The sequence below is a fragment of the Stenella coeruleoalba genome, assembly GCF_951394435.1.
Source record: "Stenella coeruleoalba genome assembly, chromosome: 17".
In the NCBI taxonomy this organism is placed as follows: Eukaryota; Metazoa; Chordata; class Mammalia; order Artiodactyla; family Delphinidae; genus Stenella; species Stenella coeruleoalba.
This window is the reverse complement of record NC_137163.1, coordinates 12,862,580-12,874,997: the sequence shown is the minus strand read 5'-3', so window position 1 is coordinate 12,874,997 and position 12,418 is coordinate 12,862,580. Positions and strand designations below refer to the sequence as shown.

The 12,418-nt window shown below is 44.7% G+C and overlaps 1 long non-coding RNA gene across 2 annotated transcripts in view; it reads left to right on the top strand.

The window, feature by feature from the left end:
- Window positions 1-12,418, top strand: part of LOC307176245 — a 33,827-nt gene that overhangs the window by 19,751 nt on the left and 1,658 nt on the right. For both annotated transcript variants that reach the window (XR_013824650.1, XR_013824651.1), the window contains one exon: window positions 4,572-4,651. This is a non-coding gene — a long non-coding RNA (uncharacterized lncRNA). The remainder of the gene's footprint in view (window positions 1-4,571; window positions 4,652-12,418) is intronic.

Sequence of the window (12,418 nt, the reverse complement as noted above, 5' to 3'; positions counted from 1 at the left end):
TTCCAAACCTTTGGCTCTACTCAACGCCACCTGGAAGAAAAGGAGACAGGGCTTAATTACCTACAAGAAACTGGCAAATAATTCTGCTAAGGTAGCAGGCTCTCAGACACTGGCTATGTCAGAATCTCCTGCAGAGCTTGTTTAAACACTTATTGCTAACCCCACCCCCATGGTTCAGATTCAGTAGGTTTGGGCTAAGGCCTGTGAATTTGTGTTTCTAACAAGTTCTCAGGGGATGCTGATACTCTGGTCTGGGGGCTCCACTTTGAGAACTACTGCCATAAAGTAAAGAGATTAGAAAAGGGGCTCTTAAAGCTTATTTGGTGATTTTAGTGTCAAACATGGGAATAGGGCAATTACGTGCTGTTTATATTTCTTGTAATTATTTCCTTTGTGTTTTTGTTTGGATTTTAATAAAATACTTTTTGGAAATATCCACCTATCTCATCTATTTTAAGGGGAAAAAGGGAAATGACTTTGTGTCTACAGGCAGATCAGAGAGTAAGGGGGAGCATTTACCTTAAGGTGTGGAGTTCAGACATGGCCAGAGGACCCCCCAGAGGAAAGGCCCAATCACTAGTCAGGACTCTTCTGGTCACAAGTGACAAAAATCTAACTTCACTCATTTAAAATTGTATTTGGTTGTGTGTAACAGAAGCTCACTTTATACAGGTGTCTTGGAACCAAGTTTCTGATTTTGTTGTACAATAACACTTCTGGAGTTAGGTGGTCACTGGCATTGCTTTAGAAGGTCAACAATATCAGGTCTGACATCTCTTTTTTTATTTTCTTTTTTTACTCATGACTCATTTGCTCAATTTTTTTTTTACTCGCTTACTCAAAGTGGCTGCTGTGGCCCCAGTCATCACATCTGTGTTCTAGTGAGAAAGAAGGTGGAGGGCTTCCCTGGTGGCGCAGTGGTTGAGAGTCTGCCTGCCAATGCAGGGGACACGGGTTCGTGCCTCGGTCCGGGAAGATCCCACATGCCGCGGAGCGGCTAGGCCCTTGAGCCATGGCCACTGAGCCTGCGCGTCCGGAGCCTGTGCTCCGCAACGGGAGAGGCCACAACAGTGGGAGGCCTGCGTACCACAAAAAAAAAAAAAAAAAAAAAGAAGGAAGGTGGAGAATGGAAGGGGTGTGGTCCATCTCATCAGTTGTTCATATCCTTCTTTAAGGCTTCAACTGTGTCACATAACCATATCTAGCTGCAAGAGAAATGGATAGAGTGAATGGTTAGTTGGGTACATTGCCTCCCTACACAAAATGAGGATTTTTGTAGTCAAAGGAAAAGAAGTGATTGGATATTAGGAAAGCACTTAATAATCATGTACAGCAAATTGGGCAGAATGGGGAATAAATTGCCTTTATGAGAAAAGCAAGAATGGAGTGGCTTCAGGAAGGCTGTATGAATTAGCTTTTGCTTCATAACAAACCACTCCAAAACCTAGTGACTTTTTAAATTTAAAGTTTAAGTTCAGACAAATATCTATTTGATGATGAATCTGTGGATTGACGACTTGGACTGGGCTCATCGGGGAGACTCATCTCTGCTCCATGTGGTGTCACCTGGATACAGTGTTACTGCTGTGACCTTAGCTAGATGGCTGGGATGTTTGGGACACCTGGGATTTTCTTTCTATGTGGTTTCTTGCCCTACATTCACCTTCTTCACGTGGTGGTAGAACAGTTTCAGAGAGCAGCAAATTATTTTTTCTTGAGAAACAAACCCTCAAAAACTTGGTGAAGTAAGTCACCACCACTGCATTTGCTCGTCTGTGAGCTATGAGTCATCGTTTTGGACTGGGCTGAGCTTGATGATTCTTCTGATGATCTCTGGTGTCTCACATGTGGCGTGACTGGGACCAAATGGTTTATGATGGTCTTCTTTATGGCTGGCAATTGTTTCTGGCTATTGGCTGGGCCATCTGTCTCCAGCAGGCTAGCCTGGGCTTCTTCACATGGTGACTGAGTTCTGAAAGCTGCAAGAGAAAGGGTAGGTCCCAACGTATAGGTGCTTTTTAAGCCTGTGCTTGCATTGCATTTGCTGATGTCCTACTGGCCAAAGCAAGTCACTTGGTCAAGACCTGAATCAGTGTGGAATGGGACTGTGCAAGGTTGTGTATACAAGGAGGCAAGGCTTACCGGGGCCCATTACTGTATCACAATCTACCACATATACCCTAGACCAAGGACTTGAATGTCTGCAGGGTACTCCTTATCATGTCTTTGCCTTTCTCTGCATGCCATCTTCATTCCTTTACACAAACTACTTCCCCTAAGTCTGGAATCCAGGAATCACTTCTTCAGCTTCCCACCTAAAGGGAAACAGGTCTTTTCCTCTTTAATTCTATTCTGAAAATAGCTAGGAAGAACTTTGATTGGTCTGCTGTGGGTCAGATGCTCACCCCAAGGCTAAGCAATTGGGATACGATCATTGGCAGCTCCCAACAGACCCTCATATTTGGAGAGAGGTTGCAGAAGGAGCAATTTTAGAGACACCATTCTAAAAGTGAATTGAGATCCCTTCTGGAATAATGGAGATAGAGTGGCCAGAAAAGACAAATAGATGTGCAGTGTTGGGGACCATTGAACAGAAAACCTCACAGGCTCTCTTTTAAGAAGTTTTTTTTTTTTTTTTTTTTTTGATTTATTTGTTTTGTTAGGTGGTTGGAAGAGTCTGGATTTAATAAGAACTTAAGCTAGTTTAAAAATCAGTTTCTATTGTTTTCCAAAACATTACCTTATTAAACCAATCTACACATTTTCCTTACTTTCTTTGAAAAAATGCAGATTAACATCCACGGCTGGCCCCCCATGGGAACGTTTCTAACTGAGTGTTCTTTGTGGCAAATATACAATAGAGATTACATTACTTGTCACTCACCTCCCTCTGAGATTGTGTTGGGAAAACAGCACACCGAAAGCAAAAGAAGAAAGACTTGCGTCCTTAATTGGCACATCAGTCACATCAATGAGGGTCTATTTTTTTCCTCCAATCCTGTTACGAATTTAAGAGCATATGCTAACAAAGTTCCACATCGGGATCTGTGAATATATGGGATTTGGGGCAAACAGAAATCACTGGGATCACCTCCGCCGTGCAGGGGTCTCTGATGGAGGCATTCCACCTGAGTGTCACTGAGGGTCCCCAGCATGAGCGGAATGTAAGGGCCCACTCTCGCTTTTTAATTGGATCGAAGGAAAGTTAAGAGAGGCAACCACTGAAAGTGCAGGAGAGTGGAGGAATGCTGGCCTTTGGGGAATGCTACCCAGTTTCCACAAATAGTAGAGATTCCTGAAAGGCTTTGAGGGAGGCTCTGCTGGGTAGCCATGGCGATGCTGTGCTTCTCGCCTCCCTGCTGCCAAAGAGCGAGTTTGTTCCTCTTTCCCAGGAGCCTTAGCTGGTGCAGCCGTGGCTTATTTCAGAAACCTTCTAGACACAGCTCCTGCTCGGAAGCACTTCATTACTTGGTAGAACCTGCTCCTCCCTGTCTTGGTGCCCTGCGGCGTTTCACAGGCACCCCTTCTGCACAGCAAACATTTGCCAGTAACTGTGGTACCACCGCTTTTATTTAACCTGCTCTGGTTTGCTTCAAGGGGTTATTTAGTTCTCTTTTCGATTCTTTGTTGGCAGTTAGGGTGTGTTTATCAGCAGGATTGCTGAGGAGTCTCGGCTGTGACTTTGGAATATGAAAACAGTCTGGCTTCACATATAGCCAGTTCAAAATTAATGTTCCCTTCTCCCTGCATTCCTTGGCTATCTCATCTCCCCTACGCACTGGTCCTGAATGGGAATTTATGGGAGATGGTTGGGCCCAAACAGGGATTTCTCATTGAATGCAGTGGACAAGCCAAAATGAGAAAAGTTTAAATCAGGTATGTTGTGCAGAGGTCCATGAGAAGACTCAAGAAGAATCCATGGGTTTCAAGGTTGGGCTACAGAGCCAGGAGCTAGTTCAAGCTACTCAGGGTACATTTATGGTGCCAGGAGTGGAGGTGGGAGCTGGGGGGTGGGGGAGGGAAACGAGAAGTTTTCAAATGACTCAGGGACCCAAGAGAAGGAAAATGAGACCTGAGATGTGTTTGTGGATATAAAGTGGAGGGGGGGCTACGCCCCCTACTTGAGCCAATGCCCCTCTATTCTTATATTTTCCATATTGAGTGACCAGCTAAGATGCATAATTTTTTAAATTAGCAAACTCTACATTTTTAGAGCAGCTTTCGATACACAGAAACATTAAGAACAAGGTACAGAGTTCCCATAAACCCCCTTTCCTCCCCCTCCTCAGCTTCCTCTATGATTAACATCTTGCGTTAGTGATACATTTGTTGCAATTGATGGACGAATATTGATACATTAACTAAAGTCCATAGTTTACCTTAGAGTTTACTCCTTGTTGTACACTCTATGGTTTTGCCAAACTCATAATGTCATGTATCCACCATCACAGTATCACGAATAGAATAGTTTTACCTCCTAAAAATGCTCTGTGTTCCGTCTATTCATCCCTCCCCTGAAACTCTGGAAACCAATGAGCTTTTTACTGACTCCATATTTTTGTCTTTTCCAGAATGTCATATAATTGCAACCATTTAGCCCATAGACACCAACCCAAGGAGCTGGACAGGTATCTCCAAGGAATGCAGGAAGGTAAGTGTTAACGAAGCTGTATTTCTTGCTTGCTACATCTGTTTTACCAACTTTTCTGCAAAACATGTTTTGAGCAGTCATGATGCTCCAAACATAGGAGGTATAAAATTAAATGAAATATGGTGTCTGCCTTTGTGGGTTAGGCTGATGAGTCAACATATAATTGGATAATACACTCTGATGACAGTCCTTGCAGGGTGCTCTGGGGGCATCCATGTGTCTCTTCATCCCACAATATATATAGAGTGCCTGCTGTGTTCCAGGTGTTGTGCTGGGCTGGAGACACAGAGATGAAAGAGGCACATGATCTGCCTACAAGGATCTCACTTTCCGCTGCAGGGGGTGACCTGTAAACACGATTCAGGGCAGCGAGGGCCAAGATGGAGACAAGAGATAACAGAACTCCTTGGAAGAAGGCATGGTTGAGAGTCTTTGCTTAAACTCTTTTTTTTTTTTATGCTTTAGGCAGAGGAAGTAGACTTCTTATTTTATCATAAAACCATTTATGGAAATGTGTATACGTAACTACTTTAGCTAAAAAATTCTCTCTGTTTAATCTGAAGCCTGAGATGATAAATTCCTCACTCTGCAGAGGAAGCCTCAGTATTGCAGCATTAAATATAGATCATTGAGCTTCCTGAGGTGGAAGATGGAAGCCAGCATGCGGAGGGCAGTCCTGCTTAGATGAAAATGACATCCTCAGTTAGTTCCCGCTATGAATTCTCCTGGGGTCTAGTGAATGAATTTGATGCTCAGGGGAAAAAGTAGCCTTGCTTTTTCTTTTGGATGAAGAATCAATCATTGCCTGTCCTGGTCTGGTTGGCTGTTTTAAATAAGACTCTGCCCCAATGGGAGCCTCTCACGGTTTGGCCAGGACAATTAGAGAAAGGCCAAAGGCGTCCTGGAGTGTGATTCCCAGCCGAGAGTTGAATGTGAGTGAGATCTGACAGCTCCACACGGCCTCTCTGCACCAGCAGATGTTTTCTGCCCAGGACAAAGAGACCTAACAGTATGTTCATCTTTCACCCCCAGTTCACATGTGCTAGCCCCTGCCTGATAAAGAAGTTGACAGGTATTCAATCTGCCTGTACTATGTAGTTCTTCCTACTGCAGGTTTCCATGAGGTGTTGCTTGAGGCTGCATCTCCCAGGCTTCCCAGCTGGGCTGCCTTGTCCAGAACTGTTTGTCGCTGCTACAGTACAGCAGTTAAGAACATGGGCTCTGGATTTAGACAGTTTTGGTTTTGAAATCCAATTCTGCCACTGACTAGCTATGAGGTGGACAAGTTGCTTTACCCCTCTAGACCTACCTGTAAAATGAGAATAATAATAGTATCTGTGTATCAGGATCCCAACAGGAAATAGGTACTGCACTCAGATAAGGATCATTCAAACAGGACTTGTTCACAAAAGGAGAAATCATAGATGTGTGAAAGGTTTAGGGAACCACCCTAGATAATGAGGGAACCCAGGTTAACAGCACAGAGCTAAGCCACTCCTAAGCCACTAGGAAAGAGGGGAGAAAGAAGGAACAGGAACCAAAATGGGGCAGTGGTTCTTAATAAAGGTCTCTGAGGGCTCCCCCAGTGGCGCAGTGGTTGAGAGTCTGCCTGCCGATGCAAGGGACATGGGTTCGATCCCCAGTCTGGGAGGATCCCACGTGCTGCGGAGTGGCTGGGCCCGTGAGCCATGGCCGCTGAGCCTGTGCGTCCGGAGCCTGTGCTCAGCAACAGGAGAGGCCACAACAATGAGAGGCCCACGTACCGCAAAAAAAAAAAAAAAAGGTCTCTGAGAAAAGTTATGACCTTAGTCCACCGGAAATGACTTTACGGGAGGCAGCGGGCAATCTGACTTGACTTTCCTTCCTTTCTCCAAAATTCTGCTCTCCTAAGGCTCCCTGCTGGCCAAACCCAGCTAGAAGCTGGAGGACATGAGAGGAGGCAATATAATCTGTACAGACCAGCCTGCCAGGGCAGAGAGCAAAGTGGAGGAGAGTGGGGATGGCTGTGTAGGTCAAACATCCTGCACAAACTCGCTCACGGCGTGGCTCAGCTGATTAAACAATGAAATGGCATTAAGGGCTATCAGTTCTGGGCATCAAGTGTTTAATGAAAGTTAGCCAAGATTATTAGTATTTCTCTTTTCTAGGTCAAAAGTGAAATAGTTGTCAATGATTGAGGGCTGAGCACATGAAGTAGGACCTGTCTGGAGTAATAGAGGGTTATACAGGTGGTCCCCACCCAAGCCCACGTAATAAGTCTGTGCTTCCTTTGGTATAAAAGGAAAGTTAAGTTGTTTGTTTGTTTTTTTGCGGTACGAGGGCCTCTCACTGTTGTGGCCTCTCCTGTCGCGGAGCACAGGCTCCGGATGCGCAGGCTCAGCGGCCGTGGCTCACGGGCCCAGCCGCTCCGCGGCATGTGGGACCTTCCCAGACCGGGGCCCGAACCTGTGTCTCCTGCATCGGCAGGCAGACTCCCAACCACTGCGCCACCAGGGAAGCCCGAAAGTTAAGTTTTGTTTCTCCTCTCTGAGGAACGCTCAAATACTTCTTGCACCCTGTTCCACTTTCTGCACTCCTATCATCTTGTCTTTGCCATTTCTGGTAGCATATGGCCATGCTATAATGAAGAAGATGTGATTTAAGCTACTAGTCACTAAAGTAGTGGTTCTTGAAAGAGTAAGCGTTCTTTGGGTTATTGGAGGGGTGGGAAATGGGGCCTCGACTTGCCAAGATGCTCCCTGTCAGGGGGTGCCCTCTCTGCAGGTAGCATCTGAGATTTAATACCAGCAAACACTTGCGAAGAATTTTGGATTCCAGACACTGTTTTACTACGCGTCCTACATGCATCTTCATGAACCCTCACAGTCGCCCTTTGAGGCATTGTTACCCTCACTTTACAGATGAAGAAACTGAGGCACCAAAAGTTTCAACTTTTTAACCTAAGTTCTCAAAGGTCCAAGTAGCAGAGCCAGAAATTGAATCCAGTCTGACTGCAGAGTCTCTGTTTTTCTCTACACTGGCTGTGTTGGCATTCCTGCCTCATAGTACGTGTTCAGGAAGTACTTATTGAATTAACCGGAGTAAATGCACAGAGCTATAGAAAGTTTAGAAAGTTTTAACTCCATGGACTATACACCCTTGTTTGAAGGAAAGGCTGATGTAATGAATTTATGTCCATGAGGCACAGGAAAAAGCCAGATTTAGCACTTTAAAGTCATTCTGTTCTTATATATAAAATTATTTATGTAGGATCCATTTTGGCATGCAGATCATTACCTAACATGGTATAAATACACACACTCACACACAAACTACACACACCATGTCTTTCCCAGGTGGGGACAAGCTGGGGTAACTTAGAGAGCGAGATTCCGACTCATCGACTCATCGCTCTGGAAATTCCAAGAGCTCACATTTAGAATGTTGCCTTTGGTGGGAAGCAGCTCATAGCCGCATAGAGGAGTGAGATACATGTTATCATGGCCGTTGGGCTTGACTGTAGTTTAACCTCAAGGTCATTGGGAGGCCAGAGCGGAACAAAGGAAAGAATGTTGGCCCCTGAGTCAGCTGAGCCTCCAGGCACACTGGCCTCCCTCTGCTGGCCTGCCCATCGGCACCGTGGCAGTCTGTACCAGCCTTTAGCAACGCAGCCACATTCTTCCCACAGGAAGGGAACCCACCCCCTCCCGGGCAGGAAAGCAGGGCCCCTCCCTGCCTGGCCCTCGTTCCTTCTTGCCCTCACAGCCCATCTCCCCACTCATACAAAAGACTTTTTCAGAAACTGGTTACCTAGACTTGAACTTTTCAACAAGGCTTTTTGTTTTGTTTTGTTTTTTTCTTTAAGCTCCACAGCTAAAATACCAGATCCTGCTGTTGCTAAGATTAAGGATTTTCTTCCCGTTTTCTCCCTCAGCTCAGTTTCCGTTGACTGGGAAGGACCAAGAGATGGATTACTGTTCCCTTGCCAAAGGCAGAGAGGGTGCTTGAGCTCCTGGGGCTTACACTGGGATTTGACGTTACTCGGACCTGTGCTAATCATTCTTAGTTATTCCTCATGCTCTCCTAAAAGTGACACGCAATTGTGTCAGTAACTAAGCCCTCCCGAACAAAACCACTCAGCCCTAAGTGTACACAGGAGAACCAGGAATTGGAGTAAAAGGTCATTTAACATGAATATTTATATATTGTACATAGTGTGTTCCATGATTCATTCAGCTTATTTTCATTTTATGCATTTTCTTCCCACTTGCAGTCTTTATTTATTACAAAGTTGAGGCTGTTAGCAAAATAACACTTAGGGGTGGGTTTTCTTTTTCCCTTAAAAATTTTTTTTTCCTGCTTTCTACTTTATCTCTGGGAAGGTATGCCAGTATAGCAACAAAACTGGTCACTGCTGCCAAACCCCAAGAGACTGATGGCATATTGTTCTGAGCTGAGCATCTTTGCCAGGCTTTTACCACTGAGGGCTGAGCACGGTGCTGTGTGAGCCCTGTGGTTACTGAGCTGCAGCAGCTCACGTCAGTCACCATCTAGGGACAGGAATCACCCATTCCTCTGACTTTTGATGTGGAATTGCAGGTACCAAGATGGCTTGAGGGTCACTGGGTGCCTGTAGTCTGGAGCTGGAAAGACTTGGGTTTATGGCCCAGCACTGCCACTCACCTGCTCTGTGACACTGGGCAAATCACTTTAACATTCTGAGCCTCCGTTTCCTCTTCTACAAAATGAGCATAATAACAGAACCTTCTTGGTAAAGGTAGGCACATGTTAAAATGTATAAAATGTGTGTACACACTCGGCTTGACATATGACAAGTTCCAAACAAATGTTAGCTCTAATTACACACACATGATCCTAACAGTAGCCCAGGAGGTGATGAGGAAATGCAAACCCTAGGGGATTAACTCCCTTTCCTAACACAGGCATCTAAAGCATTTTGTTATCCAGTCCATGTTTGTTTCCTTCCGAAGCTTGTGATCTATTCATGATGGAACACACCTCAACACCCCTTCCCTCTTTTTATCAGAGGTATTTGAAGTCTGGAAAATTTGGCCTTTTGGGGCCTTGACCTGGATACGAATGATAAGAACAAGTAAAAAACATTCAGGTTTTCCTCCTGCCAGTGCCTGTGTTGAGTTAGAAATGTCATCCTAATGTTTTGGTTCAGGGTTGAGTTCCATCCTTGTGGGAGCTACAATTCCCAGCACTCCTAAACTTCGTGGCTGCCATCATGGTCTTGACAAATGGTTTACCAAGAGGTGCATCCCCCAGTTCCAGGGGAATATCCTGTCCAGTTCTGAATGTCATTTTCCAGGAAAAACAGACACACACTTGGGCATGCCAGGAGGAAGGCCACCAGGATGGTGAGGGTTGTGAGAATATACTAAGAGCAACAGTTGCTAGATCTCAGATGAAGAGGCCTGATGCATGGGAAACAGATTACCTTTACCTTTGAGGCTTCGGATGGAAGGTCTTGGGCAACAGGTAGGAGTTACTGGGAGATAGATTTGGGTTCAACTGGAGAGAAAAAGTTTCAAGCCTGAAAACAGTTCAGCAATAGAATTATCTGTGATGAAGAGCTGAGTTTCTCATCCCTTAGAAGGGATGTGCCCAGTGGACTTAGAAGCAATTTTTAACAATGTTATTCTAAGGATTTATGCATAGACAGGAAGATAGCTAAGGTCCCTTCCAGCCCAAAGATTCCATCATTGTGAAGTAAATGTCTGCAGATTTGCAAAAGGCTTTCCTACATCTATTTTCTTTCATTCATATGCAGTTGATCAGTTGACCAACAAATAGCTTTGTGCTTCCTACTGTATGACACTAGGTACCAAGTATGCATCAGAAAACATCTTGCTCTCAAGTACCTTATAGTCTTGTGGGGTAAATGGACAAGAAAACAGACATTTGTAACAGAGTGTGGTAAGGGTTATAAGAGGAAGCACAGGGAGCTGGAGATGAGAGAAGGCTTCCTGTTGGAAAGGACCACCAGGATGGGACCTGCAGGAGCTGCCTAGGTGAATAGTGGGAAGACAGAGCAGGAAAGGCATTAGCATGAGCAAAAGCCTAAAAAACAAGGCAGGGTGAGGGAGTTGTGAACAGTTCCATTTGCCTGGAACAGAGTCCATAGAGATGAAAGTAGGGACAAAAAGAGACGAGACTCGAGAAAGAGGTGGTAGATGGTAAAAATGGCCACAGATTCTTTTCCTCCTATTAACAGGGGAAGTCTATTCCCATCTCTGAGTTGACTGTGGGACTTGCTTTGGCCCATGAAAAATGAACAAATGTGACACAAGAAGAGGCTTGAAAAATGTTTGTACATGGAAGCTTTTTGCTACTCTTGGAACCTTACAATGACATTTTTTTTTTTTTTTTTTGCGGTATGCGGGCCTCTCACTGTTGTGGCCTCTCCCATTGCGGAGCACAGGCTCCGGACGCGCAGGTTCAGTGGCCATGGCTCACAGGCCCAGCCGCTCCGCGGCATGTGGGATCTTCCCGGACCGGGGCATGAACCCGCGTCCCCTACATTGGCAGGCAGACTCTCAACCACTGTGCCACCAGGGAAGCCCAACAATGACATTCTATTAGGTCCAGGGTATCCTCATGGATGATGAGAGATGCTTGCCACAGTTTCTTGGTCACCCCAGTCTACAGCCAGCTATCTTCAGAAACAGAGTCACACAGCTGACCTGCAGTTGCCCATGGATGGATAAGTGAGCCCTGCTGATACTGGCTCAAAGCACCACAGAATCACAAGCTAAATAAATGGCTTTTGTTTTCATCCATTAAGTTATTATTATTATTAGGTAAAAGCTAATTGATGTGTCAGTCAGAGAGATTTATAAATCATGTTAAGGAATTTAGATTTGAATCGGAGAATGCCAAGGGTTCTTCAAAGAGTTTAAGCCATGAAAGTGGTAGTATCAGATTTGTGTTTCAGAAAAATCACTGTTGGACCCAGCCAATGAGATCATGTGTAGTTAAGCGTCTTGCAAATTGTGAAGCAGGGTGCAAATACAGTTGATGAGTAAAAATAGTAAGGATGCACGGGACACAATTTCAAGGCAAACCCTTCAAATCAAACCCTCTGAAAACATCTAGCAATGGCACATCTGGCTACAAATTATCTCCCAAGCAAGTAGCTTGCTGCTGGTAGCCAGCCCTGGGCCTAGAAGAAGAGCTGGACAAAGCAAGGTGGCATGGGGGAAGGGCAGAATGTGCTAAGACCATAGGAAACTCACTTTTCTCAAAGATGACCTGGATCAGCAGTTCTTCAGGCTAATTTGGTCCCTGGATCAAAGACCTGGGTCAAGGGGCCTCAGGAAAACCTTTCAGGAGATTATCATAAGGAGATAATCAGAGAATTGCACAAAGATTGGTGAGTTTTTTCTTTGTAGCATTACTTCTAATGTCAAAAGTTTAACACTATAAATGTCTAACAAGAGGAAAATAATGATGTTATTATAAAACTATGTGGTTGAAAACTATGCGAATGTTAAAATAAAATTTTCAAAAATTATGGCACAGAAGTTCACAATATAAAAAAACATGTATAAAGAATGCAACAGACAGTTTTTCACTAATATTCATTCTAGCCTTTTACCTTAATAATAGAACTCCTGATTTTTAACCGGACACATGGCCACCCAGCTAGAAACCGTTTCTCAGCATCCCTGGATTCTGAGTGTGACCATGTAGCTGATTCTGGACGATGGAATGTGACCAGGAGTGATGCATGCCATTTCCATATTGTCCCCTAAGTATTTT